Below are 20,527 nucleotides of genomic sequence, written 5' to 3'. Positions count from 1 at the left end.
AAAATTAATGGAATGGAATTGAAAGGAAGGATCAGAGAGCAAGAAAGAACTCTCTTAGAAGTCAAAACTCTCTGGGGTGCCTGGGTGGCTCAGTCGGTTGAGCCTCCGACTTCAGCTCAGGTCATGATCTCACAGTTCATGGGTTCTAGCCCCAAGTCGGGCTCTGTGCTGACAACTTGGAGCCTGGAGCCTGCTTTGGATTCTGTGTCTCCCTCTGTCTCTGCCCTTCCCCCGCTTGTGCTCTGCCTCTCAAAAATGAATAAATGTTAAAAAAAAAAAAAGAAGTCAAAACTCTGATAGCAAAATTTAAAAAAATATCAAGAGTTGGAAGATGAAGTCAAAAAACTTTCTCTGGAAATATATAGAGATGGGCTAGAGAAGAAGCATAAGAACTTGGGGGATCAATCCTGGGAGCTAACATTCAGCTAACAGGAGTTCTAGAAATAAAGGAGGGAATGAAATTGTCGAAGAAATAATATAAGAAAAATTTCCGGAATCAAAGGACATGAGTTTCCAGATGGTAAGGTCCACTGAGTATCCAACTTAACTGAATGAAAAAAAAAATGCCACATCCAAGCTCCTTATATTCCAAATGCAGAGATCAAGAGTAGTTATTCAAAGGTTCTGGAGAGGAAACGGGATTAGAATGAAGTATGCGAGCTGCTTGCCTTGTGTGCAAATTTTAAGAGGGCACCAAAAATAGTAATCAAGACTAAAAAAATTAATGCACTCCTTAAAAAAAAAACAATACAGAATAATTAATGATGAACAAAATAGCAAAATTTAAAATAAAGTCAAGATCCAGCAGGATTGGGATTTGGGTGAGGCAAGCGAGGTTTCTCTGTTTATTTAAGACTGATATTTTGTTCATCAGGATTTTTTTGCATTAAGTTTGATTTTTAAAAATATGCATTAAATATACCTTGATCATCACATTTTTGGTGCTCCTGAAATTTGATGCTCCCTTAAATTTTCCTCTGGAAGCCAGTGCTTCACTCACCTCACCCTGGTCCCTGCCCTGCACAGGAAGGAGGATTGGGAACAATAATGCTTTCAAACTTCTCAATAGCAACGTTGAAAGTTTAAAGACGGTGGAACCAGTGCCTTGAAAAATTCTGACTGCAAGTGTTTGTCTTCCTAGCATTTTATACAACTCAGACTATCAGTTAGATATGGGGGTGAAATAAAGACCTTTCTGGACGTAGAGTGTCTGAAAATAACTTACCCTCCTGTGTACCTTCTCTTACAAAACTACTGAAGGATGTACTCAGTTAAAACCAGGGAGCAAATAAAGAAGGTGTGGGGTGCAGAAATGGAGACCTCAGCACAGGAGACAGGAAGAAAAGGAATTCCTTGGGTAATGGCTAAAGGAATATTGGGAGGACAGCTTTGCCAGAGAGCAACCAGACCCGATCAGCAGGAAGTCAGAAGGCTCTAGGCGGGGAAGGAGTTTGTCCCCGGGGAAAATAAATGGGACTGACAAATTATCCAACAGGTTTGGTCGTGTGGAAAATTATACTGAGGGCATGGAAAGTTTTAGTCAATTGTTTTTAAAAAAACAAACCTAAGTTGATGAAAACTGAGGTAGTGATTAACAGGAAAAACAAAAAAGAAAAGAAGCAGGGTCGTAGTCGACTACTTGACCGAGGAATAAAATCTAGATTCATGGTCATAATTGTGGAAATGTAGAATAAGAATTGAAAAAAAAAAAAAAAAGAGATGTAAGTATTTGGGGAGGATTCGGGGAGGGGAAGAGGGAACGGAAGAAAAACTTCTTGTCTACCACATTAAGACGTCGATGGATGTTTAAGATGATGACTCAAGCTATCTAAGAATAGTGTTATTTACAAATGGAGTGGTAAAGAAGAAACAGCTTTCAAGAGAAGAAGGTAAGGAAGATGGGGTGGGGGGGTGCTGCTAATTTACTTGTAAGTCTTTCTTACACTTATTTGGCTTTTCCAAAGATTTATAAGTAATACTTTGATTGAAACAAAACAATGTGGAAAAACAGGTTTGGTTCCTGTTATTTCTGTTATTCCTCTGTAAGTCTTTTTAGCCTCTTCCCTCTGGGAGCCGCTTGAGCATTAGAGCTTGTGTCTCCAGCACTGACATATAGCAGTGGCTTGGAAAGGATTCTTGAAGAGTAAGTGAATTAATTCTTTCAAATACATTGGTTAAGTTCAGAAGAATTAAAAAAAAAAAAGAAAAACGTTTGAAGAGGGTAAACTAGGGAAGCCACACTAACAGTGAGAAAGGTTTGTCTTTCATTGGCTGTCTCAGATGGTAATGACACATTTTTTTTTCTTTCACTTCTGGGGGTGGGGTGGGGTTGGTCAAGGTCACAGGCTGGATGGGAACTGATTGGGATTTAGACACAGACCCATCGAGGTGCCTGTTTGGCTCAGTCAGTAGAATGCACGGCTCTTCAACTCAGGGTCATGAGTTGGAGCCCCACGTTGGATGTAGAGATTGCTTCAAAGTAAAAACAGTAGGGGGAGGGGGAATAGAGGTAGATACATCTGGGCCCCAACACTATCTCCACCATTCGCTAGCTGTGAGTTTGAGGCAAGTTACTTCACCTCCCTGAACCTTGGTTTTCCCATCTGAACAGTGGGGAGAATAATGGAGACAAAAAATACTTGTTCTTAAGGATTAGGAAATATAGGCAAAGTGCCTAGCGCACAGTAGGTGCTGGCTGAATGGTGGTTGGTTTTCATAAGCTGCAGGATATTCAGGGACAGTGGCTTTTTCCTTGACCCCACTTCCTGAATTCCTGTCCTTACAGAACCTCCAGGAAACTCCAGCCATTGCGTTACATGCCCTGGACACTGGGCTGGGTGGACAGACCATGTATCAGCAGGCGGTTCAGAGTATCTACGCGTTTTCAGGGACATCTGAGTCATTCCATTTTGGGAGTTGTGCTGAGATGGATTCAGTGGTTTTGTCTGATTTCTAAACAAAAATTATTTAGGTGGGAACAGATTCAAGTTGAGGTTTCCATGATTTTCACATGACCTTTAAATACCCTGGATTTGAAGTTTCGCTCTTTCCCTAATGAAATTCTGGATCATCTGGGAAGAAAGAAACTTAATTCGATGCTGTTGCCCTGCATGTGTCCTAGCTTCCCTCTTCGTTTCCTTGGCTCCAACAGTCTCTGGCCTCCCTCTTGGCTCCACCCACCCACTCAGCAGGCAGTGGGCCTCCATCCATCCCTCCCTTCCCTCCGTGGGAACTGCTGGCTCAGAAACCCCCAAGCTCCTCCCACTGGCCACAGTGAGAGAGCTTCCGCAAGTTCCTTCTATGTTTAACCCCCCCTTCTCCAAACATTCTCCTACCTGGGCTAGGAACAAGGAAGGAGTCCCCTTATTTACTTAGTAAGATATCTTTATCGTTACTCTTGATTCAGTGATCATTCCCTAACATCCAGTCCTGTTACTCTATGGCCTTTATTCTCGGGACTAATGATCACCTGTATATATGTGGGTTGTTCCCTTAGCTCTCCCCTTTCCATTCCAGTCCCTCCCTGGAGTTCTACTCTTGAATCTCCAGTGGCCTCCTGGACATTTTCCCTGGGATGTCACCTCTAAGACAGACCCTCCCATCTGTCCCACCTTCTCACTTCCTTGTCTGAGTCAGAGGCTCTTGAAATCCTAGTGTCATTCTCTGCTTCTCTCTTCTTCATTCCTCCTTGACAACTGCCCCCTTCAGCTTTACTTCTTAAGCCAGCCCTCTGATCTAATCAGGGAGGCTTCCACACTGTCCCCAAACATGTGGTCACTCCTCTGTAATGCGTATAATAATGCCTATAATAACATCTGGGAGGGCACACCAACACAGCTGCTTTTTTCTACAAGTCTTAATGGGCCAATTACATATTCCCTCGGAGCCCAAGGATGTCGCAAAGCATCTTGTCCCTATGACGAAGTTTACCAGTCCCCCAAACCGAGTCACAGACAGTGTGTGGCCTCATCGCTGTACAGAGGCTCTGTCCCTGAGGGACAAGCTCGTGGCCTCTTCTCGTCATTTACTGGAATAGAGATGTGTGTGCGTGTGTGTGTGTGTGTGTGTGTGAAGTGGTTCTGTGAGGTTTGATGTTCAGAGTTCAGCTCTGTCCTTAGTCCTGGCTCCACCCTGCAGGGGAGTGTTAGATCCTTAAGAATTTAAATTCTCCAAATTCTTAGAGCATGTCTAAGACAAATCAGTTATTCTCTCACTTTCTCTGATGCATTATTATGCTAACAAAGTCCCTGTCTTTTTACTTAATCTTGCCAAGGAGACTGTCTCCTCAAGAATGGGGAGGGGATGCATATCCTTCCCTGCTTCTCATCTCACATTCATCCCTACCCTACCTTCTTTTATGTGGGTCATCTCCTTGGGACGTCTATCTACTTCTGTTCCATTTACGTAGGTACAATCTACCTATTCTCCAAGGTAGGGAGGAGGTCCCAGTCACTTTTGTGTCATGGACCCCTTGGCGATCTGATGTAAACTATAGACTCAAAAAATATGATTTAAAATACATATATTCTCAAAAAATATGATTTTAAATACATAAAAAAGATTATGAAGGAAATGGATTGTGACGTGGTTATTAAAATATTAAAGCAACAAATTGTGATATAGCAATACTCTGATTCTTTGCTAACACATTAAATAACCACTATAATTTCAACACAGTGATGAACATAAGTGATACTTTGAAATGTCTGCAATAGTAGATATGATAGGAAAATATCTGTTACATCTACTTCTGTGTTGCGTAGCCCATGTTTATAATGGAAGGCAATGCTAAGTTTCACTTAGAGATTAGTAAAAACAGAGATGTAATTTTTCCTTATCCAGGTTCCCAGGTCCCCAGAATTCTGACTGTGGATTCCATGAGTTCTTACTGTGAGCTCTTATTGTGGGCCCCAGCTGAGAACCTCAACTCCTTCTTCCCGTATGAAGGTCCCTTTGACTATCACACTTCTATTCGAGTTTTCCCTCATGCTGAACTCTTACAACATTCATTCATTTTTTTAGAGTTTATTTATTTTGAAAGAGACAGAGAGCAGGGAGGAGCAGAAGGAGAGAGAGAGAGAGTGAGAGAGAGAACCCCAAACAGGCTCTGCAATGTCAGCACAGAGCCCGACTCCGGGTTCCATCCCACAAACTACGAGATCATGATCTGAGCTGAAATCAAGAGCAGACACTTAACCGACTGAGCCACCCAGGCGCCCCCAACCTGTAACATTCATTCATTTAACATTTTCCAAGATTCCTTATATTCATGTAAGTCATGGTACCTGGTGTTGGAGGCCCATAGAACAATAAGCAAGACCCAGCTTTATAATCAGTGGGCACAATGGACGTATTCCCATCCAAGTATAACCCCAAATGTAACATGAAAAGCATCACGAGAGAGCTTTAACCAAAAGTCTGCAGTATCCCAGCGGAAGCAGAGCTTAATAGTTCAGCTTGGCAAGGAGATGGGGAAGGAAATGTTACGAAAGGAAGGTGGCATTTGAGCTTGGCCCTGTAGAGAGAATAAAATATAAGCGATTTCCACATGGTTTAAGCAGATCTTGCTGGTATTTTTATTTTGTCTTTCCAGAAATAAATATGAGTCTCCAAGCAGGTAGGAACCATGTCTTATGTGTTTTTTTTTTTGTATATCCCAGAACCTACGACAAGAACTGAGCATGGCTACTCAATATAAGCTTGTTGATTAATTAATGGTGTTTCTTTTTAGTCTCCATATCAGTTAGTGACTGCTGTGTAACAAATTGCTCCAAACCCAATGGCTTTAAACAACAGTCTGTTCTTTCTTGTGGGTCTGTGGGCCATTCTGCTAATCTGGGCCAGGAGCAGCATGATTTTCAAGTTGTGCTTGCAACAAGTTTGCTGCTGTTTCATTAGCCAAAGCACATCTTAGGGCCAGAGTCGATGTGGAGGACACTACCCAGGGGTAAGGATACAGGGAGGCGTAGAAAATCTTGGCCATTAACATAATCAATCTACCATAGTTTTCACAATTAAACAATCAATGTCAAATTCTTTGTGGACTGGGGCAGATCTAAATCAATATATAAATGCATAAATAAATTAAAGTGTAGAGTGGCAGTTTATAAATTCAACTGGTGATGTGGTCTCTCCCATGGCTACATCCTAAGTGTTAGAAGAATGTTATCCACAGAGACTGGCTGGGCCGTCCTTTTATTATTTTTTAACTGGGATGCAAACCCACTGAGTTGTCCTTTCATGTTGGATGTTCCATCAGTTAAGCATCCCACACAATTTTTTACAGAGATGTTTTCTTTCCCCCTGAGGACATCTGCAACAATCCAGAACACTCTTTCCTTGGTACTTGACTCTGAGTTGCTATAAATATCAGACGTTCTGTCAGCAGCTCAGGGTCACAGCTCAGGTTTCCTGAACCAATATCACTTGCCCCTCTGCCTTGAGTTGTGTTTGTAGAGGCAGAGGCCAGGTAGGCAAACTGAAGTGGAAAATACAGATCAGAAAACTGAAGTGGAAAATACAGATCAGAAAACGTGCTCTCTGAATAACTGAGGCAAAAGTGTGTGTGTGTGTGTGTGTGTGTGTGTACAGGTTTATGCATACAATTGCTTTTAATTCTCCAGGCTTCAATGCAGGTGACAGCCCAATTTGAAAAAATATAAGGGCAGTGTGGAACATATAAAACATGGTGTGTGTGTGGGGGGCGGGGGGGTCGGGGTGTTGCACATACCTGAGGGTGAATCATCTCACCATTTATGGGCTATGAAGCCTCTGGCAGGTGGGTTCAGCCTCTGGGCTCCAAATTTCCCTTATCTGTAAAATGGAATCCTTCATATTCCAACCTCGAAGTCTGTGGTGAAGATGACACGAGCCGCCATGCTTATGAGCATTCAATGAAATGTCGATGTCGTTTCTTACAGGTTAAAAAAACCCTGAACTCGGTTACCAATAGCAGGAGTATGGTTCTTGGTTAGTTTGGGAGAGAGCACGTTGGAGGGCTGCATTCAAATCCCAGCCTCGTCACCAACTAGAGGGCCACACAAGCCTTGGTCTCCTCATTTGTCGAACAGACCAATTAATACCATCCCACACGGGATCCACAGCCTCGTTTTAGCAAGCAAATGGCATATTGTATGGGGAGCTCTTTTGCAGAAGTAATTTGAAATCTCCTTGAATACATCTGAAGAGATGATGCAGTTATGGGTCCCTCCCACATGGGATTTTATGGAGCGCCTACTCTGTGCCCAGCACTCGGCATTGCCCCTGTTGTTAGTGGTGATGCAGAGGAGAAATTGAAATTACAAGCGTGTTTCCTTCCAGATGTTGTTGCTACAGGCTCAAGGTGCTCTTTTAACTGGGACATCAGGCTTTCTTGAAATAGGCAAGAATTCTAGAAACATGACATTGTGCCTGATTCATCGCTTAAACTTGTCGCTGACTCATTCTCTCCTTGATAGTTTCTTCAACAGTAACTTTAATTACATCATTTACTTATTGTTTTCTTTTTTTCCCTTGATTTATTCCCTTCTTCACAATTCTTGTTTGTTGTCTCAGTGATTGGGCTGTCTCACCTCTGAGACTTGTGTAAACCCTTTGGATCCTGGAAATAGAAACCGAGTTTTTCACGTACCTCTCATAATGTGTACATGCACCCCCAGGCTGGTATACATGATATACATCAGGAGAAAGAATACTTTTGACTTTGTTAGTATTTCATAGAAATTATCTTACTGAATGCTCTGAGCCATCCCACCAAGTGGATATAACCCCATTAAAAAACTGCAGGAACAGGGGTGCCTGGGTGGCTCAATCAGTTGAGCGTCTGACTCGATTTCGGGGTTGTGAGCTCAAGCCCCATGTTAGGTGTAGAGATTACTTAAAAATAAAATATTGGGGTGTGTGGGTGGCTCAGTTGGCTAAGTGTCCGACTCTTGATTTTGGCACAGCTCATGATCCCACAGTTCTCAAGTTCGAGCCCTGTGTCGGGCTCTGTGCTGACAAGTGAGGAGCCTGCTTGGGATTCTCTGTCTCCCTCTCTCTCTGCCCCTCCCCTGCTCTCTGTCTCTCTCAAAATAAATAAATAAACATTTTTAAAAAATGCAGGAACAGAGGCTCTAAGAGGGGGCTCTAACTTGCCCAAGGTTAGTGGATAGATTGCAGAAGTGGTCACAAATCTTTACCTTTCCCTGCACCCCACCTTTTGCCACGTCATCTGCAATGTTCATCTTCTCTGACTCTGGGCTTGGCAATGTACCTTGCTCAGGCCCATGGGATAAAGGCAAATGTGATGTAAGAAAAAGCTTGAAAAGTAGTTGTGCCATCAGTCTGGTTTGCTTTCTTTCTTGTACTCTGCCACTGCCATGGGGACATGCCTGGGCTGGCCTAATGGAGAATGAGCGACATGTGGAGTGGAGCTGAGTGGCCCCAACTGTCCCCGCTGAGACAGCCTCCATCACTCAAAGGCCAACCAAAGTGTAGGCATGTTAGTGAGCCTTGCCATAATCAGCAGAACCACTTAGCTAACCATCCCAGATGGGTAAGCAATACGTGCTTATTATCGTATACCGCTGAGGTTTCATGATTATTTGTTTCACGATGTTATTGTAGCAATATATAACTGATCGAATCGGTATACAGGAAAGAGCAGATCCTAGGAATTGGGCAGGCCTAGGTTTGAATTCCAGCTCTGCAATTTGGCATGCATTTCTTTTTGAGACTAAATTTTCTGATCCTTAAAATGAGGTATTAGTCCTGCCCTCATAGGGTTACTGGAAGATTAAACACGAGATTAAACACAAGATTAAACTGGAAGATTAAACACAAGATTAAAATAAATAAAGCCCTTGGGACACTGTGGATCGTAGTTGGTGTCCAAAAAATGGTGGCTTCTCACAGTGATGCTCCCAATCACCTCTGGGGCTCTGGTGCTCAGATCAAGGACTGTCCAAATGTGAAGCCGGAAATTTCACATCAACTCAAAGGTAAAACGAAGGCCAGATGGCTTGGTGCTTTGCTGACAATGACGTGCATCTTCCCTGAATCCTCCATTGCAGTATATTGAGCATCACAGGATGTAAAAAAAAAAAAAAAAATTACTTAAATTGAGGGCACTGAAAATGAAAGGCCAATCTAACATTTTCCTTTGGGCCTGTGGGTTAGCCAAACAGAGGGTAGTGAGATGGGAAAGGGGTGTTGCTTTTGCCCTGGGGATGGGTTTGGTTCAGATCAACTCAAAGCACTAGTGGGTACAGAGGCCCACTTGGTAAAGTTTGCCCTGATGCTCGCTCATGCCCTCCCACCTGTGCACGCAGTTTTGATGACAGATCATTCAAGAAATGTGAATATTTCCCTAGGAGGTTTTGCTTTGTCGCTTGGCCTTCTTTTCTGAGCCCTTTCCCTTCCTTTGAAGCCATTGTCTAACCGACATGACAAATGTACTCAGCTAACCTCATGGCTAATTATCTCAAGGGGGAAGGAAAAATAAAACCAACCCAAGGTTGAAATTCAGGGCCATTAACTCTGTAAACTCTTAGAAGTTGTGAGATGCTCATTGAAAATTAAAAAAAAAAAAAATCATACACATTCAAGGAATAATTTTTTTCCTAAACAGAATTAACTTGGGACATTTTCTATAAAATCCAACTCTTTTCCTCTCTCCCTCTTCACTCCTGCCCTGAATAGCTCACTTCTCTTTATCTTCTCTGGTGGTGGCGATAGGGTGGCCACAGTTAAACGCACCGGGCTCTGCCTCATTGTGCGACCTTGGATACATCACATAGAATCTCTGAGCTCTAGTAAAATGACAGTTCTGTAAGATTGATTTACAAATATATTTTTAGAAGCATAAAATAAGAATTTGTTATTTCTTACAGTTCCACGGGTTGACTGGGCTCATCTGGGAGATTCTTTCTCGGGATTTCTCAAGTGGTTGTATCAGGTAGTGGCTAGAGCTGGAGTCACCTGCAGGCTCCACGGGGCTGGATGTCCAAGATGGCACACTCTCAGGGCTCACAGCTGATGCTATGAGCTGGGAACTCGGTTGGCCCTGGCAAATGGAATACCTCGACCTGGCTTCTCCACGTGGTTTGGGCTTCTCATGGTGTGATGTCTGAGTTCTGAGAGGGAACATTCTGAGATCAGGTGTTCCAAGACACCCCACGGGGAAGCTGCAAGGCTCCTTAGGATTTAGACTTGGAAGTACCAAGATATCACTTGTGCTGCACGATTTTGTCTTTGGATGCTAGAATTTGATGACTTCGTGACCTGGATCCTCTGTCTTCTGCTACTGAATCAGACAGTAGTTCATGATGCCAAGCAGAGAGCCAGCTGGGCCTGGGCACAGAGGGGGCTGTGTCTCATGCTAAAGGTGTACGAATATAATGGCAGCATCGTTCCAATTACCTGGGAAGGGAGCTCAGGGTAGATTGTCATCTACCAGCGCCTGTTGCATTCTTTCTGCGCCCACCCCCAGGTTCTGAATCTCTGCCCCTCACTCCACCTTGCCACTCCCCTCCCCTCCCCCACCCTGCTGGGTACAATTACAACGTTAGGCATGTGATAGGCACATACGGGTGACAAAGAGAAGATACAGTTCCTGCCTGTTATCTAGATGAGAAGACAAACTACGGAGGGAAAAGATTGCTAAGCAGACAGTGAGCGCTGGAAGCCAAATCAGTGTCAAAGTTAGCAAGTGCTAACGGTGTGTGGGGGAAGGAGAAATGGGAGACGAAGGAGGGAAGGCTTCCTGGAGACAGGAACACAGCAGCTCAGGAAGATAAAGGAACTTTACTAAGGGTGCACAGCTTGCTAGCGACCCAGTCAGGATTTGAACCCAGGACTACCTGCTTTCTCAGCCCAGTCCCTTTTCCGCCACAGCAACTGTGAGCTAACTTCAGCTGCTTCCGCTGGGTTTCCCAGTGCCCTCCCCTGCTTCTCTGAGGCTCCTGGCAGACTAAGGGTGTTGCTTTTCTGCACCATTTATTGTAATGACTTCAATTAAACCATCTTGTGCTGGATCAGTGAGCAGCTCTAGGGAATCGATGAGCAAGGCTGGCTACCAGAAAAGCACAGTCTCCTCCCCTTGTCCCTGCCAATCCCAGGGCTGTGCTCCTGTCCCCACACCTGGGGAGGACTCAAGAGAGGAAAACGGGGGCCAGGGGGCAGGCACAAAGAGACAAGGAAGCAGGTGTCTATTACCTTCTGGACATGGAGGGTGCATGGCCGGCCCTTGGGTGCTCATCCTCCCTGGTGCTGCCTGCTGCCTTCCTCTGGTTAATTTGGATTTGCGGCAGCAGCTCCAGGATGATGGGCTGTCCTCACTTGGCTGTCTTCAGTGCAGGCCCAGTCGGCAACGAACCCAGACCCCAAAGGAGAGGGGCCTTTTCCTCACTTGCTACCTGACCTTGGCCAAGTTGCCTCCTCTCTCTGTTCTTGTGGGAAGAACAGTAGGGTGGAAACTGAGACCGATCAGGCTGTTATTCTCTGTTTGTCCCTTCTGATGTAGGGTCTCCCCTTCTTTGACCTGCTCTGTGCCCCAGGAGGCTGACCCCTGTGAAACAAATCAATGGGCGCCCTTGCCAGTTGGCTCCAGTCTGGTCTGGCCACTGGTAGAGGAGATTGGAGGGTGGGAAGGGAGAGGGGAGCTCTTTGCAGCCTCAGGAGTCTCTAGCACCCCTTCCTGGGTTCTTTCATCCTGCCCATCTCTCTGTAAGTAGTCCCTCCTCACTAAAGTCTCTTCAGGTGACCCATTTGAGTTAGGATCTGTTTCCTGCAGGGATGCTGACGCAGCCTCTCAAGGCCCCTTCCAACTCCAAAATCTGATGGGCTCGTGAGGGGGAAGATGCTAGGATCTGGCTGACTCTCAGGGCCCCTCAACGTGGGTTCTCCTGTGATGGGGGTGGGGGTGGGGTGTCCAGGCTGAGGCATCCCAGCTCCTCCAAAGCTTTTCCTTCTCTTCCTCCAGTCTCAGCAACCAGGGCCTCAGCTCAGATCCCCATCATATGCTTCTCATCTTCATGCAGCTTCATTGCAGTGTAAGCTATGTGCACTGCCCTGCACCCACTGGGGGCAGTTAGATGGGTGCCCATCCTTGTGGCTCAGGTCTGTCTCCAGCTGGCCTCCAGCCTTCATTCTCATGCCTGTGAAATCACAATCCTCGGGTCACATATGTCACTCACGGCTCATGAGCCTTGACTGGCACTTCTGTGCCTTGAGGCCAAGCCCAACCTCCTTTGAGTAACATACGAGGCCTTCATGACCCGGATTGGAATGCTCCAGGCTCGGCCACCACCACTTCCCATGGATGTTCTGGCCACAGGGAACTTCTTGAGTCACTCCTGCCAAGCTCTCTGCTTTTGCACGAGCTGTTCCCAGACCCGAAGCACCCTGCATCCTTACATCGTTGGTCCTCAGTGTCCCTCTGTGCCTCACAAATCCTCTTTGCTCTCGAGCATCCAACTGAAGCATGGTCGTCCCCCGCCCCGCCACGATGGCCAGTGTGAGCAGGGCCCCATCCCTGTGCTTCTAGCCCACTGAGGGTGTTTCTGCTATTACACTTATCCTGAACCATAAATGGTGTCTGTCTCTCTTATTAGAGTGTGATCAGAGTCTGCCCGTCATATCTGCATCCCCAGCTACTAATTCCCTACGTGGTGCATCATCCATCATTCATTCATCCGTTCAACAAATGTTGAGTGCCTGCTATAAGCCAAACACTCCTCTGGCATGGGGGTTAGGGAGTGTACAAGACAGGTGTTCTGGTCATTGAGCTATTGCCCCCCAGCTCCAAATCTACCTGTTACACTCTGCTGTGTGACACTGGGTGGGGACCCTACGAACCGTTTCTCCTTTGTCGCGGGGCTTCCTTTTTCTGCCAGCAGTGGCACTAGAGGGAGGCGGAAGGCAGGAGGCGGAAGTAGGGACCCGCCCCATCCTCGTTTGGCAGCTGGATCCCATCAGGATTGCCCTCGCATTGGCCCTTTGTCCCGGTGGCAGCAGCTGGTCGGTGCCTTGCTAGAGGGGCGGGGCCTCAGCTCTGCAGGCTCCTCCTCCGAGCTTCTGGAATCCCGTAATCCCACCCTAGCTCCTCAGTGCTCCCTTTACATTTTCTCTCCTTCTAATAGATCTTTAACTGATGTCTTTCGGTGAATTATCACCATTGAAGTATCTAGCACAATTCCTGTTTTCTTAACTGGACCCTGATTGATGCAGTGGGGAAGATCCCTGGTCTGTAGGCCTCAAACCAAGTTGGGGAAGGCAGAGAACAAACCGGTGAAAGGGCAAATGGTAAAAGGTATTGTGATGAAAAAGAAGGCAGGGCAATGCAGGGAGCCTGGGCTGTTTTCGATTGGGTAGCCAGGGAAGGGCTCTCCAAGGTGACACATAAACAGAGAGAGAAAGGCTGTTTCCCACCCACACAAACAGCCGGGGAGGAATGTTTCAGGGAAAGGTACCAGCCAGTGCAAAGGCCTTGTGGAGGGAGGGAGGGGTGCTGTAGACCATGAGGTCAAGGCAGGGGCTAGAGCGTGTGGACGTTCTTAGCCATCGGACTTTTTTTTTTTGTTTTTAATTCTGAATGTGTCGGGGGTGCCTGGATGGCTCAGGTGGTTGAGCTTCCGACTTCGGCTCAGGTCATGATCTTGCCGTTTGCGAGTTTGAGCCCCACATCAGGCTCTGTGTTGTCAGTGCAGAGCCCCCTTCAGATCCATTGTCTCCCTGTCTGCCCCTCCCCAGCTTGCATGTGCCCCTCCCCCCCATAAACATTAAAAAAAAGTAAATTCTGAATGTGTTGGAAAGCCTTTGGAGGGAAAACATGGGAAATGACAAGATCTGACTTACATTTTTTAAAAAATGTTTATTTTGGGAGAGAGAGAGCACATGAGTGGGGAGAGGGGAAGAGAGAGAGAGAGAGAGAGAGAGAGAGAGAGAATCCCAAGCAGGCTCTGCACTGTCAGCACAGAGCCGGATGGGGGGCTTGATCTCACAAACCACGAGATCATGACCTGAACTGGAATCAAGAGGTGGACGCTTAGCCGACTGAGCCACCCAGGTGCCCCAGATCTGACTTACATTTTAAAAAGGTCTCTATGTCTGTTGAAGAGGGGACAGTCTGCAGGGTACAAGCACAGAAGCTCTTGTTCTCCCAGAGCAGGAGACAGGCGCCTCCCAAGGACGAGGGCACTGATACTGAGAGAGCTCACAAGACTTTTCCTCAGTCGCAAGTTCTCGCACTTTGGGCTCCTAGATAGTTTTCCTTTGTGGCTACCCATTCTCTAAGTAAGGTGGACTGATGGAGCTCCAGGAAGAGCATCTCAGCCTCACCTGGGAAGAGGGCAACACTTCCTGGGGAGCCAAACACATGCTCTTAACCGTGTTCCTGCTTTGTGGAAAACCCCGTGGCACCGCCTCGTGGATCATCCAGGCTGTGCTTTCCTGGTCAGTTGTAATAAGGGATGGGGGCGCCTAAAAAAAGAACAAGGCTCCGGAGGGACTTCTGTAGACGCAGGCATGAGTGAGGAAGTCCTAAGGATTACATTCTTCTCCTTTCTTCTCCCGGTCTGTGCAACAGGTCCTTTTGACTCTCCCTCAAACCATTTCCTGACTCTGGTCACTTTTCTCCAGGGCCACCAGGAAGCACACCTTCAGGAAACACCATTTCTGTTCTAGTCCAAAGGGCACCATCCACCTGGACCAGAATGTGAGGTGCCCTTTGGAGTTGCACAGAGGTCCTGCCTCTTTCCACCTGCACTGCTGTCACCCTGGCCCGGCCGCCACCCTCTCACTGTATTTCTGCAGCTGAGACCTAGGCCTTATGCAAGGGAAGGCCCAGGCCAGGAGGGGCCTCACAGCAAGAGTGAAGGATGCCTGTGAGGTTTGGGGATTTACCTTAAACAGGCAGTAGGGGCATTCCGGGTAGAAGGGGGGGGGGAGGTCCCTTTCTAAGTAGGGGTGGGAGTAAGAGAAAAAGATTTCTATATGCTTCAGGCAATAGGTCTGTGCTTTATTGAAACAATCCTTCCTCCTGTGAATAATATAATCTGACATTTAGGGGGATGGGAGGAAATGGCTGGATGGGTCCCCGGAGCGCTGCTGACGTGATTTCAGCCGTTAGCGTTTTTTCTCCACAGCTTGGACAAAAGAGGAGGGTGGAAGACTGGATGCCACTGAGAAGCCCTTCCATGCCCAGGAGCTGGCGCGGCATGAACTTTGGGAGGCCCCAGAGCCTCTGACCCCCCTTCTAAACCAGCACCGTATTCTGATTGGCTGTCTCTGCGTGCCTCGGTTTATTCTTCTTACTGATCGACCACCTCCTTCCACCGTGTCAGATCTCTGTTCCTACTGGGCCAGTCCCCCCACCTGCCACAGGGTCACCCGGGATGGCCTGGGTTCTGCAAGGCCTCGACGGCTTGCCTCTTGCCACCATCAGATTCTTCCTCATTAAACAAATGAATCACAATCCTAATTAATTTGAGCAACAGAATTTATGTAACTACTCCCAGCAGGATGTCTGCTCTCAGTCGGTAGCAAGATTAATTCCTCTCTCTGGGAAATTCCAGCCGTGCTGGTCAATAAAGCTTTAATGATGACTGAAATCTCCCATCTGTCTCTGCTCAGGGCAGGTAACCCCTGCTAACCAGACACCCAGTGGGCTTGAGGCAGTATCCCAGACACCGAGAAGGCAAGGACAAGAACTGCCTGGCCTAGATGGGTCCTGAGCCATGTAGAGCTCACAGTAGGTGTTCAGTTAAGGATGGGGGACTGCCCATTCCAGGGATGTTCTGAATCTCTTAAAGCCCACAGGAGGTGTTCGATTCCTATTTATGGAATGAACGAAAGAGACTGTGTGTTGCTCAGGTCCTTCGTGAAACAGCCTCAAGCTCCTGAATTGCAACCAAGCCCCTCTCTGGCTCTTTCCACCATGTACTCCCATTACTCCCCATGACCATACCCACGTCAGTCTTTTTCACGATTTCGAACTTTCTGGACTCAGAGACTTGGCTCTTGATGCTCCCTGCCCTTGAACTGTGCCAACCCTTTCTCTCCAAAACAGGCCCCACGCTGGCTGCATGGGAGGGAAGGGTAGTGAAGTGGAAAGTCTTCCGGAATTAGTTCTAATTCTGGCTCCGCCTCTTACTCCTTGTACTTCACCTCTCTGTTCTTAACCTCTCCCTCCTATGTGAACCACATGAGGTACTTAGGAAGATTAAGTAAGAAAACAGTGCAAATGTATCGCCTGGTACTTGGCTCATTTAATGTCAGGCAACGGTGACACAGCAGCACTCAAGACAAGATTCCTGCTCCCAAGGAATTTAATTTCTTGGAGACAATAAGCAATAAAACAAATATGTAAGTTTAATTAGGTGCTCAGAGAAAATAAAAGAGAAAAAATGTTATGGAAAGTGACTGAGGGGACCTCTCTGAGGGGATGCCATTTTTGTGGAGACCCAAAAGCCAGCAGGAAACAAAACATGAAGATCTGGGGGCACAGTGTTCCAGAAACAGGGAAAAGCAATGGCAAAGGCTCTGGAGGTACAAGTGACCTTTGTTTGATTAATGGGCTGAGGTTCTGGAGGACTGAAGAACTTGCCCAGTTACCCAGCTGGGAGGTGCCAGGGTTGGGATCTGAACCCGCGTCTTTGGGCTTTAAGCATGGAGTGTTTATCACTGCAGCACAGAGAAAGGGTCAGAGAAAGGAAGAGTGAAGGGGGATGAGATAAGTTAGAATGCCTCTTGTCTTGTCCTCCATCAGATCTAAATCTGTGTCTTCCTGCGAACCTGCAGGATTGTAGGATCCTGGCTCCCATTAGGAATTTCCGCCCCCACTGGCCCAAGGTGTCATGGCGGGGACCACCAGCCTTATCGGCTTCCTCAATGGCTCAGTGCCAATCCTTTCTTCATTTACGACCGAGCAGAGCCAACTACTTTTGCGTTTTTTTTTCCTGATTATAATACATGTTCATTGTAGAAAACAAGAAAGGTATAACAAAGTAAAAATCAGCCATAATTTCCACCTTTTCAGGAATTTTTGGTATTTATCCTTGTGATCAGTTCTATACACACAGATGCTTTATATAAGATTATGAACATAGTGCACATACAGTTTCAGAATTCCCTTTTTCCTCTTGTCATGAAAAAATGTTTTCTTTTTTTTGTTTGTTTGTTTATTTTTGAAAAAGAGACAGCATGAGCAGGAAGCAGGGGCAGAGAGAGAGGGGGACAGAGGATCAGAAGCAGACTCTGCCCTGACAGCAGAGCTTGAACTCACCAACTGTGAGATCATGACCTGAGAAGAAGTTGGACACTCAACTGACTGAACCACCCAGGCACTCTGAAAAAAATGTTTTCAAATGCGCTTTTTAACAGCTGCTTAATAGTTGACTATAAGGACCAACTGAAATGTAACTATGTTAGGGTTTTTACTATTACAAGTAACACAATGATCCTTCTTACCTGTCAATCTTTGTTACGTGATGTCCTACAAAGCAGGGGATATGTCCCCCTACCCGAGTGCTGTGTCCTGTGCTCAGCGAAACCGTCTTCTGTTAGGGGAGCAGGGGCCTCTGCCCATGAGCGTGTAGCACAGCTCATGGTTGCTCTCTACTGAGAAATTGACACAGTCATGCTTTCCCCAACTTTCCCTTCACTCTCGACCTGTCCCTATCATTTCGGTCCCAGGAAGGATATGATGGGGGAAGAGGAGGAGAAGGAGGGGAAAATGCAATTTAATGGTATATTTTGAAACAATAAATACTGAAATGGTATTTAGACACAAGAATTCTATTTAACAATATTTTTATTGAGTAATCAACTGACAGGAAGGTGAGGCCGACAGGGTCAGGGCCTGGCCTCAGTATGCCAGAGTCTAAAGGTGACCATGTTTTGCTTCTGTATGGGCCTGCCACGCGGTGGGCATGGGAGAAAGGAGTTCAGGGTTCTAATCCTTGGGGATATTGGGTTAGAGTGTGGGGCATCCATCTGTGGTGGGTCTGGAGGACACATCTGAAACCAAGGTGGTGCCTAAGAGAGCATCTGAGGACCCAGGTTGTGGGGCAACATTCACTCCCACTAGGGTAGGGGGGTCTGCCTCCTAAGACAGATGCTCAAGTTAAGGCTCCTTCTTTGGATTACCACCATCCCCACATCTTCTCCAGGTTCCTGTTTAGCCTCAGAAAACAAAAGGGGAAAAAAGATCAAGCCAGAAAGAAAGACACAAGAGAAGAGACAGTAAGGATAACAGAGTAAAAACAAGAAAAATGAGACAGAGGGAAAATGAGACACCCTCTGTGGGGAGACTGATGGTTTGACAAGTAGAACCCTTTTTGGTAGAAGCTTAAGCAGCAAGAATTACTTTCGGTCTGGACAAACTTATTACACCTCCATAGCTAACAATTTCTAACTCACAAGGGCCAATGTCAAGTACTCACACCCTGTGGGGCAGAGCAATGACTGCCAACTGTACTCACTAGAGACTATCACCCTAAACTGACTGGGGTGCCCGCCCTCTTGCTGAAAAGCAATTTCTCAAACTTTCTGGAAGCCAACTGCTTCTCAGTGGAGCAGACAATGGAGAGCCCATGCCAGGGAACAGCGCTTCCCGAAACATGCCTTAAGACCTCCTGAGTTTCTAGGGGAGGGAGTGAAAGGTGGAAAGCGGAGTGGATTAGAGTCAGCAGGTGGGAGGAGGGAAAGGCTGGACAGAAGGATCTGGGGACAAGAAGAGGAGTGAGGAGGCTGGTTGAAGGAGGAGTTCCACTTTCCTTACCCACACTCACCTCCTGCCTTCCCCCCCAGGCTGCAAGAAATGGCTTCTGGCATCCACTGGAAAAGCCCAACGGTCATTGTCAGCTTCTGTAGGTGGTGTTAGTTGAGAAAAGATGGCAAATGCAGGGAACTCACTCTTATTGTGGGTACAGATGCTTGTTCGATATGGCCAGTGGGAACTTTTCAAAAGGACCTATTATGGGAACTGCAGGAAAGAAACAGAACAACCCATACACGGGGTCCGGGTTAGGGGAGATGCTTCAATCTCCTTTAGATTCACCCCCAACCCTGCTTGAGTAGACGCTAGACAAAAATACGTCCTTTCTTTTGAGTCCACACTCAGAGAACCTTGTAGTAAGCAACTGCCACGGACCCTGATTCACCCCCCCCCCCCCCTTCCTGTGCCAGGGCCGAAAAGTATCCCTAGCCTGGAGGGCATCCCTCCTTCATTCCTTTTGAGTAGTCCCTTGGCTCTGGATCGTGGAAGTGCTTCTTCACCTCTGACCCACTGCCTTCCCTCATGTTCAATTAACTGGACTGTGGTTAGTTAGGACAGGCTCTCTTCCTTTCTTGAGGCAATTTGCCTTCCAACACATAAAAAAGAAAAAAGGATTTGAGAGATCATGGAGAACCAACCAACTCTTTGTTAAAAAGCAGCTGAGGACCAGGACCACGGGGAGACTGACCCTAGGTCACGCCATGAGGCAATGCCAGGGGTGGGGCAGAATCTAGCCAGTGCAGCGTCTCTAATACTATCACTATTACTAAACCCCAGCATTCAGTTGAGGCTAAGCTTGTTTCCCTTCTTCTTCCAAGGGCCCGAACCTGCATGTAGGTCTAGGCGGACTTGACTGCCCCCTCCCCACTACCTGCTTGCTCACGTTCCACAGCTCCCAGCAGCCAGGGCAGCATGTGAAAGGAACAGGGAGATCTCCATAGGCTCTCACAGCCAGGGAAACCACTCACCTGCCCTCCAATCTGTTTCCTGTGAGGCAGTGCTGCTCATTGGCCCAGCAGAAGTGATTGACAGATCAGTAGTCCAATGAATGATGAGTCTGGGTAGGGCCGGTGGCAGTTACCCGCCAGTTCCCTCATCTGGAAACTGTAGGGGAACGGTTGCTGCAATATCCGTTAAGCCATTTTTCATGCTCAAAATCCAGCGTCGTTTTAGTAGAGTGAGAGGCAATTTTCTCCCTCAAAAGAAGGAATGTATTTGGGGGTCTAAAAATCCAAAATGAATCTTCCAAAAGAATGTGGTTTTGCCATAGCGAATGAGTCACTTTAGTAAAGGGGGACTTGATTAGTTAACAAATTGGTGGGAAAATGAGCGGGTCAGAGGGAGGAAAGGTGGCTGGGAGTGAGGACACTGGTAGCCCTCAGAAAGCCGGGGTTTAAGGTGTCTTTTGCAGCTTTTGTAGAATGTGAAAAGCTGAGGCTATTCCTGTGGCCTGGATAGGTTCTGGGACCTAGGTGAAATGATGGGGTCACTGCTGGGGACCCTAAAGGCCCAGGGGATAGGGACCAGGCTGGGAGGCACATGAGGCTGTACTGTTACTGCACATGGAAATGGTCTCTCTGCAAAGGCTTGGAAGTAAGAGTTGGCTTGGATGGTAAAATGGAGGCCTGGACTGTGAAATGACTCCTTAGAGTATGTAGGGTTGGTTGGAGCTCAGGATGGAATGGCCCATCCTCTAAAGGTACAACCACAGAAGAGTGGAAAAGTGGCAGTGGGTCACCACGTAGCTTTTTAGAAGAGGGGGAGTCAGAG

The 20,527-nt window shown here is 46.8% G+C and overlaps 3 long non-coding RNA genes across 4 annotated transcripts; 1 reads left to right on the top strand and 2 right to left on the bottom strand.

Moving 5' to 3' along the window:
• Positions 1–1,804: 1,804 nt before the first annotated feature.
• On the top strand, positions 1,805–15,579 carry LOC131487771 (uncharacterized). The gene is made up of 3 exons (XR_009249956.1): positions 1,805–1,889; positions 14,620–14,864; positions 15,126–15,579. It is a non-coding gene; the product is annotated as an uncharacterized LOC131487771 (long non-coding RNA).
• On the bottom strand, positions 5,010–13,739 carry LOC131487769 (uncharacterized). Its single transcript, XR_009249953.1, has 2 exons — positions 9,871–13,739; positions 5,010–9,035 (listed from the first exon to the last, which is right to left on the bottom strand). It is a non-coding gene; the product is annotated as an uncharacterized LOC131487769 (long non-coding RNA).
• Positions 15,580–17,773: 2,194 nt separating the features above from the next.
• On the bottom strand, positions 17,774–19,715 carry LOC131487770 (uncharacterized). Of its 2 annotated transcripts, none has more exons than XR_009249954.1 (2): positions 19,585–19,715; positions 17,774–18,964 (listed from the first exon to the last, which is right to left on the bottom strand). It is a non-coding gene; the product is annotated as an uncharacterized LOC131487770 (long non-coding RNA). The 2 variants fall into 2 exon arrangements; XR_009249955.1 differs by having other exon boundaries at positions 19,629–19,715.
• Positions 19,716–20,527: the final 812 nt, after the last annotated feature.

This window comes from Neofelis nebulosa, chromosome 10, assembly GCF_028018385.1.
Source record: "Neofelis nebulosa isolate mNeoNeb1 chromosome 10, mNeoNeb1.pri, whole genome shotgun sequence".
In the NCBI taxonomy this organism is placed as follows: domain Eukaryota; kingdom Metazoa; phylum Chordata; class Mammalia; order Carnivora; family Felidae; genus Neofelis; species Neofelis nebulosa.
This window is presented reverse-complemented; position numbering and strand designations above follow the sequence as displayed.